We start from the raw sequence: 8425 nt of genomic DNA on the forward strand, positions 1-8425 counted from the left end.
TATGGCAGAAGCATTATAAACATGGAAAGTAAGGCCATATCCAATGTAAGAGTCTATTCCAATAAGAACAAAATCTTATCCCCTTACCATGATGAGAGCAATTAAGTGTAATCAATCTGCAACCAGGTACTTGGGTGACCTGTGGAGAATACAGCTATATCAGGGACTTGGTATTGTTCTCTACTGCTAGAAGATAGGGCACTTACCTACGGCTGTAGTCAAGTCAGTCTTAGTGAGTGGAATCTGTCCTGCATAACCTGTGTATAAGCTTCATCCTGGCCACCAAGGCCTATAGGATAATGAAAAGGATGGCTGGGGAAAAGAGGATGACTGGTATTAATAGAGAAGGTCATTCTATCTGGCTAGATTATTAAAATCCTCTTGAGTTCAAGCCACCCCTAGATGAGTATTCACATGGTTCAAAGACATAGTCACAATCTTTGCCCATCTGGGGAAGTATTTTCTCATATCTCTTTCCTAAATTTCCATGTCACTAATTTTATAATCTTATTCTTTCTAAGTCCCTCATCATCCAGTTGATGAATGGGTATATAATTGCACATATGATAACCTTTCCTTCCAAGCAAAGTGAGCAGTGAGGTGCATTGCTCAATGTTCTGCCTTCTGGGAGAGTTTCCTTTTACCATTGTCCTTCAGGAAGTTACCAAAGGGGATTTAGTGATGCAGCTCTGCACTTTCAGATGGTATCTGCAGGTAGGGCAGAACTATCTGTAAAGCAAGCCTGAGTCTTCTCTTTCTCGACCAATTAAATATAGAGGCAGATTGGGAGATAGAAAGCAATGTAACTGAATGAGGATCGTAGGTATTGGAGACATTTTATGTAGCTTACTTGTGTCTTTGGAGCTTACTTGGGTCCATTCACTTGTATACATCTTCTATTTGATAATGGAAGTCCGACCTTATGGCTTAGTCGGCTACAAAACATGTGGTTCATGATGATCTGCTCGTATATGATGGTAACTTGTTGGCCTATGATTAAGTGTTAAATTTTTACTTAGAGTCAAAGGTCAGGGCAAGGGAAGTTTCTCAAAAAAAAAAAGCAGTTTTTTTTTCTAGAGGATGACAGGGTGTGGCTTCAAAAATCCTGAAGAATCTGTACTGCAATTCACCAATAGAGGCCTGTATAAGGAGCCAAACATCAACTATATTTTTCATTGATAGTTCAAGTACCACTGTATTGTGTGATTGTATGCCTAAGTGGCATAGTAGCTTGTATCTCTTGGGAAAATCTTCTCTTTTGAGGGGGATGCCTCTCAAAGCTAGCTTCTTTCAGATCAGTGCATGATTGTCAGGAATAGCAAACCCAAAAGAAGAATATGTTGTCTCTGAATTTCAAACAGGGTTACTAGGCATTATTTCTCTTTTTTGTTGGCAAGAGGAGTCAGATGTAACAATGTATTCTTTATCTTGGAAGAGATAGCTTTCAAAGCATATCACTTGGAATTTCACTGAAACAAAAGGTCTTTGCATTTTTGTAAAATTTATTTCCCACTACTTTAGTATGCAAATATCTTACCAATAAGTCTATAGTACCTGACACTTCTTACTCACTAAGCCAAATCAGCATGACTTCTTCAACATAATGGGTCAGTGTAATATCTTGAGGAAAGGAAAGGGGATAAATATCTCTGAAAACAAAATTATGACTTAAAACTTGAACACTGATACAGCTACAAAGTTGGATAATGATGATATATTTCTGGACTTATTAGAAATATATGGAGAACATGTCATTTGTCAGATCAAAAACAATATTGCAGGTATCAGGTGATATGTTAAGTTACTTAAAGTATATAACTACATTGGGTCCAATGGCTTTAATTAGGGTTATCACCTCGTTAGACTTAAAACAAAAATTCACCTTCATAGTACAACTTCTGTTTGTCTTCTGAACAAGCCAATGAGCAAGTTGAATGGGAATATCATGACAGTTAATATATCTTCATCTTTCAAGTTGTTGGTGGCACTAATCTCTGTGATCTCTTTAGCAATGTGGTAATGGTTTTGATTTACTGTTACCTTGGTGAAGAAAATTCCAATGACTTCTACTTGGTTTTATCTACTATAATAGCCTCAATTCATAGATTTGTATAAACAATGTGAAAATTCTGCCAGTTACCAACTATATCTTTTGCAAGGATGCATTCTAGAACTGAAGAAATAAACACAGGATGGGCTCAGGGACTCTCTGGACATACTTTGAGATGTACCTGAACTGAAACCCCATTGACTACCTGATTTCTACAGTTTCTACTCTGACTGGTAGGCCATAGCACATTTTGGATCTCCTAGAATTAGTGTCAACTCTGAGACAGTAATTCCTGAAAGGTCTGGTTATTTCACTTTCTTCAATGCACAATTACCATGGTAAACTTCTGTTGGGACTCTTAGGGAAAGGCTAGGAGAGATACTAACTGTATATACCTTTTCTCAAGGGAACAAGACTCCCTTTTGTTCAAGAGTTCTGAGTCTAATTAGGCTGGCCAAAGTGTAAAGATTTGTTGAAAGTCTGTGTTCCTCGACCAGTGCCATGGCTCACTTGGCTAATACTCTGCCTGCAGCGCCAGTGCCGGCATCCCATATGGGTGCAGGGTTCTAGTCCCGGTTGCATCTTTTCCAGTCCAGCTCTCTGCTATGGCCCGGGAGGGTAGGGGAGGATGGCCCAGGTGATTGGGCGCCTGCACCTGTGTGGGAGACCAGGAGGAAGCACCTGGCTCCTGGCTTCAGATCAGTGCAGTGCACCAGGCCATAGCAGCCATTTGGGGAGTGACCAACGAAGGAAGACCTTTCTGTCTCTCTCTCTCACTGTCTAATTCTACCTGTCAAGTAAGTGGAAAAAAAAAAAAAAAAGAAAGTCTATGTTCCTCTGTTTTTATGATTCAAGCCAGATTTTTGTTCATTTGATCCAAAACTTCTGCTTATGCTGATAAGTAAGAATAAGTAAGAACATTACTGAATATTAGTAGTAAAGGTCAATTAATGAATGCCAGAAGTCCATGTGAATCAGACTCTTGTGATTATTGCTTTGACTCTGCTGCCCAGCAGGGTAACTGTGCCCATGTTGCCGTTAGTGGTTGTGTGCCACAACTTGGCTCCTGCACCACACCTGTGATATAATTACTCTCATTGTGTTTAAGTTCCCCAATTCTGTTCTATCCTTCCCACTGTAAGTTCTGGCCTATGAGGAAGATTGATCACGTTGCCCACTGTTATCCTGCATTCTTAGCAGCCATTCTTACAGTTGATTTCTATCTATTTGAATTTAAATGTATAAATAAATATAAATCAATATATTCCCAGAGAAATATATACATATAGGTATAAAGATAGATAAAGATATATATAAAGATTTATATAAATATATATAATTTTTATGTATAATACAATTATAATTATATATAATACATTATATTATATATTATTCAATTATATTATTGTATTTTATATCATTTATTATATTTTATATATCATATTATTATGATTATTGCAATATATTATATATTATATAATAATATATTACTATATGTTATTATAAGTATATATAATATGTGTAATTTATATATACTTATATAAATTATATATAATATATAATTTTTATATATTTATATAAATATAATTATTTAATATATACATATTTAATATGTATAAAGATTTATAAAGATATATAAGGAATTGGCTCTTATGCCTTTTTAGGCTAAGTGCTCTGTTCTATTCTCTGTATGATGGGAGTCCCAAAGGAGTCAGTGATGTAGTTTCACCACAAATGTGAAAGACTGAGACTAGGAAAACAAACATTGCAAGTTCTATCCTGAATCATAAGAAGAATTGTGTCACAGGAAAAAAAATTCGATAGGGAGAGTAAATTCCTTCTTATCCCTACTTTTAATGTATTTAAGTCTCCAAGATACAGGATGAGCCTAACTCTATTGGAATATGGGGTTGGCTTACTCAGTTTATGGATTTCAATGTTCGTTTCATCCAGTAACACAAACAGAAGCTCCCATATCTTTAAAAAGTACCTGGTATTCCATGACCAATCATTATATTGCATTAATAATTTTATATGTTACATTTTTATTAACATTTAAAATCAATTATTTTGTATTAGTATTTTTTCTTTTACCTAGTAACTACTGAGAAAGATATGTTATAAATTCGCACTGATTCATGAAATTTTGATTCTTTTCTTTCTGTTTTTTTTTTTTCCCATTTTCTCCCACATTTCTTAGGTGTAGATAAATTGAGAATAGTTATTTTGTCTTACCTTTCAACTCATATTTTTTGTTTTGCTAATATATCTAATATGTTATCAAAGTAACAGTAAATATTCTGAACTCTAGAGTATGCATTCAATTATTTTTATATTTTGAAGATGGGTACCTATTTTTATTCATGAAAATCACAAGCATAGTTAAAACTGATGTCTAATGGCTTCATTAGGGACATGTCCCATTGGCTTGTTTCGCATCTGCTGCTTCTGATAGCTTTTGTTGAGAATATTTGATTTCTTTTTATGGTTACTGTTGATTTTATGCTGAATGTTCTATTTACAAATTTGTTCATCCAAAACATTTGTGTATTACCTTCTTTCTGAGGGAATGTATGAGTATTTCAACCAGGATTTGGCTGTACTAGTAATTCACTGTCTTAATTCAAATTCAGCTGTAGTGGAACTTCATTCCCTTCAAAAATGGTCTTTTGTAAATTTCTCATTCTGTGTGTGACTTTCAGATCTCAACTCGAGGAGTAGGAAATGGTTACTTGGGCACATTCTTTTAGCTTAATAGGTTTCAGAGTCTAACTCAAATCTCTGGTCTTGCATGGCTTTCAAAAACACAGCTCAGCCATTTAGTAGTCCCTCTGAAACTGACTACAGCCTTCCATAAAAAGGTGATAGCTAACACAGATTTCTTTTCTGTTTATTTGTTACTTAATTTTCCTTTCATAATCATAACTTTAGTTCTGCATCCAGTTAGACTTCCAGGAGAGTAAGAAAAACATGGAGAAAAGAACTGCAGGGAGAGCACAATTACAGGATATTGTGAGCAGGTGCATGGAGGGGTGCTCTCCTGAGCTGCAGGAAGAATTGTCTGGTAGTTAAGATAAAATGGAAATCAGGGGCCGGCGCTGTGGCGCAGTGGGTTAACGCCCTGGCCTGAAGTGCCGGCGTCCCATATGAGCGCTGGTTTGAGACCCGGCTGCTCTACTTCCCATCCAGTTCTCTGCTATGGCCTGGGAAAGCCATCTTCCACTTCCACATCTTCCCAGCAGTGGAAGATGGCCCAAGTCCTTGGGCCCCTGCACCCATGTGGGAGACCCGAAAGAAGCTCCTGGCTTCAGACCGGTGCAGCTTTGACCATTGTGGCCAATTGGGGAGTGAACCATCAGACGGAAGACATCTCTCTGTGTGACTCTGACTTTAAAACAAATTAAAAAATCTTAAAAAAAAAAAAAAGGCACAGAAATCAGAGTTGTCCACAGTTGACAATGGACATCTTTCAGTGGTCTTTCTGTTCTTGGACCCAAAGTGCTCCATGGCTTGCGCAGTATCCATGCCTTCTTTCATTCTGCCAAGATCACATACTTATTATCCAATTATTCATTCTTGGTAATGAAGCTGCAAAACAGAACCATTTTGTTGGTTCCAGCATTTTCCATGGACAAGATGCTAGGACCTGTATGCTTCAGGATGAGTTCCCATCATCAAATTTCTCTGAACAGGTGGACTAGACATAAGTACCATTATGGGGTGTGAATTCACTACCCTGAAACATAAATCCTGGGATAATCCAGTGCTCAGAGCACAGAGGTTTTCTGCTTAGAACTCTGCAATAGCTCCAAGGAGACATGGTCAAAAGACTTGCAGTTGATGGCAGTATTTAAGAACACAATGAAGTTGAGTGTGGCTGAGAGCAGGTAGCTTTGTGAAACAACAGCATTTGTCAAGCTCTAACATAATTTTGTCATCCTTGGTTTCTACTATCCTCTTAATAAAGTAGAAAATTCTGGGGCCAGTGCCGTGGCTCACGGTTAATTCTCCACCTGTGGCGCTGGCATCTCATGTGGGCGCCGGGTTCTAGTCCCGGTTGCTCCTCTTCCAGTCCAGCTCTCTGCTGTGGCCTGGGAGGGCAGTGGAGGATGGTCCAAGTGCTTGGGCTCCTGCACTCACATGGGAGACCAGGAGGAAGCACCTGGCTCCTGGCTCCAGATCAGCACAGCTCCGGCCTTAGTGGCCGTTTGGGGGGTGAACCAATGCAAGGAAGACCTTTCTCTCTTTGTCTCTCTCTCACTAACTCTATCTGTCAAATAAATTTAAAAAAAGTAAGTAGAAATTTCCTCTCTACCTTTTTTTATTTTTAATTTCATCAGGCAATTTTTGATAATATTTTGTCCAGCTGTTATTTTTCCCCTTTGAGTTAGATTGTTTTTCATTTACTTTATTTATATGGAACTATATATTTTTTCTCTACATTACTTATTACCACTGCAATTCAAGTTCATTTTTTTCTTTTTTGTCTCTTCCACTGAAATGTAAGCTACATGAGAACAGGACTGTCTGATTCATTCAATAGTAAATCCCAAGAATCTAGAATGGTTCCTGGAACACTGCGTTTCCAATGAGTAAGTCCTTAAAGTTGTATCAACCTATTATTTGACTATTTTATTAGAGTATTGATTTCTCCTAAATCCACTCAAACATAGACATCATTCAAAAATGAATTATTGGGGATGGCGCCGTGGCACAGTACGTTAATCCTCTGCCTATGGTGCCGGCATCCCATAAGGGGGCTGGTTCTAGTCTTGGGTGCTCCTCTTCCAATCCAGCTCTCTGCTATAGCCTTGGAAAGCAGTAGAAGATGGCCTAAGTGCTTGGGTCCCTGAACCTAAATGGAAGGCCAGGAAGAAGCTCCTGGCTCCTGGCTTTGGATCAGCACAACTCTGGCCATTGTGGCCATTTGGGGAGTAAACCAACAGAAGGAAGACCTTTCTGTCTGTCTCTCCCTCTCACTGTCTGTAAATCTACCTCTCAAATCAATAAATAAAATCTTAAAAAATTTATTGCCAATTTGACAAATAATAATAATATTCTTTGTTCTTTAAAAATTTGCACATTTTAAAATATCTTTTAAAATTGTCTATGTTTTCATTCCTTTGGCTATTTGTAGTCTATGTTTACATATACAAATTTTAATGTGTATTCTTTAATAATTTAATCTTTAATGCCTTGATTCAATTTTTATGTTCTTATTCTTTTGTGTTTAAGAAATGTTTCAGAATAGTGAATGTAGTCTTTATGTAGTAGATATATTAATCTTTTTCTCATATAGATTAAAATTGATTTGGGTTAAAATTCTGAAGCACAATTTCTAGTGCCATAACCCAAAGTGTTGAAATCTTGAAAGATCAAATTGCTAAAGTCCCAAAGTATCAAAACTCAAAATATAACTCTATGCAATCATTTTTTATTTTATTTTATTTTTGAAGGTTTTTATTTAATGAATACAAATTTCATATGTATAGCTTTTAGGGATATAGTGTTTCCTCCCCCCCTTCCCACATTCCCACCCCCACTCCCATCCCACCTCCTACTCCCTCTCCTATTCCATTTTCCATTAAGATTCATTTTAATTGACTTTATATACAGAAGAACAACTCTATAACAAGTAGAGTTTTCAACTATTTGCACCCACACAGACACACAAAGTATAAACTACAGTTTGAAGACAAGTTTTACTGTTAATTCTGCTAGTACAGCTCAATAAGGACAGAGGTCCACTATGGGGAGCAGGTGCACAGTGACTCAATCATTCTTTAAAAGACATTACTGGACCCCATATTGTGAGCCTGCAATGCTGTCATCCCCTATGGTCGTTATTTGAGTCCCATCTGCTCTGCTTCAGATACAGCTCCCTAGTAATGCACCTGGGAAAGCACTGGAAGATGGCCCAGGCTCTTCAGCCTCTGTCACCCATGTACCATAAGGGCACTGATATGCAGACCACCAATTTCAAAAAACAGTATTGGTGAACAAACAGTATCACTGTTGTGTGTCTTCTTATTCTACTGTGCATATAGCTATTTTTGAACCATACAGTAACTTCACTGGCTTTTCAAGTAAATACAACTTTAATTCATTAACATTCCTGGAAGGAATGCCAATGCAGATAAACAATATCTTTCTAAACTGTGCCAATCCCTTCCCCAGAATTCAGGTTTCTATTCTTGTTTAGCCTTTTTTGTTTTTCCATGGAAATTGTGAATTTAGGGATTTTGGCTTTCAAGTTGTAAACATTCAGGATTTTAATCATTCAGGAGTGTGAATTTGGTTTTTTTTTTCTCTTCTTTTTTTTAAACTTTTATGTAATGAATATAAATTTCCAAAGTACAGAATATTGATTACAAT

The sequence above is a fragment of the Oryctolagus cuniculus genome, chromosome 7 (genome assembly GCF_051225735.1).
Source record: "Oryctolagus cuniculus isolate XC-2025 breed Fujian yellow rabbit chromosome 7, ASM5122573v1, whole genome shotgun sequence".
In the NCBI taxonomy this organism is placed as follows: Eukaryota; Metazoa; Chordata; class Mammalia; order Lagomorpha; family Leporidae; genus Oryctolagus; species Oryctolagus cuniculus.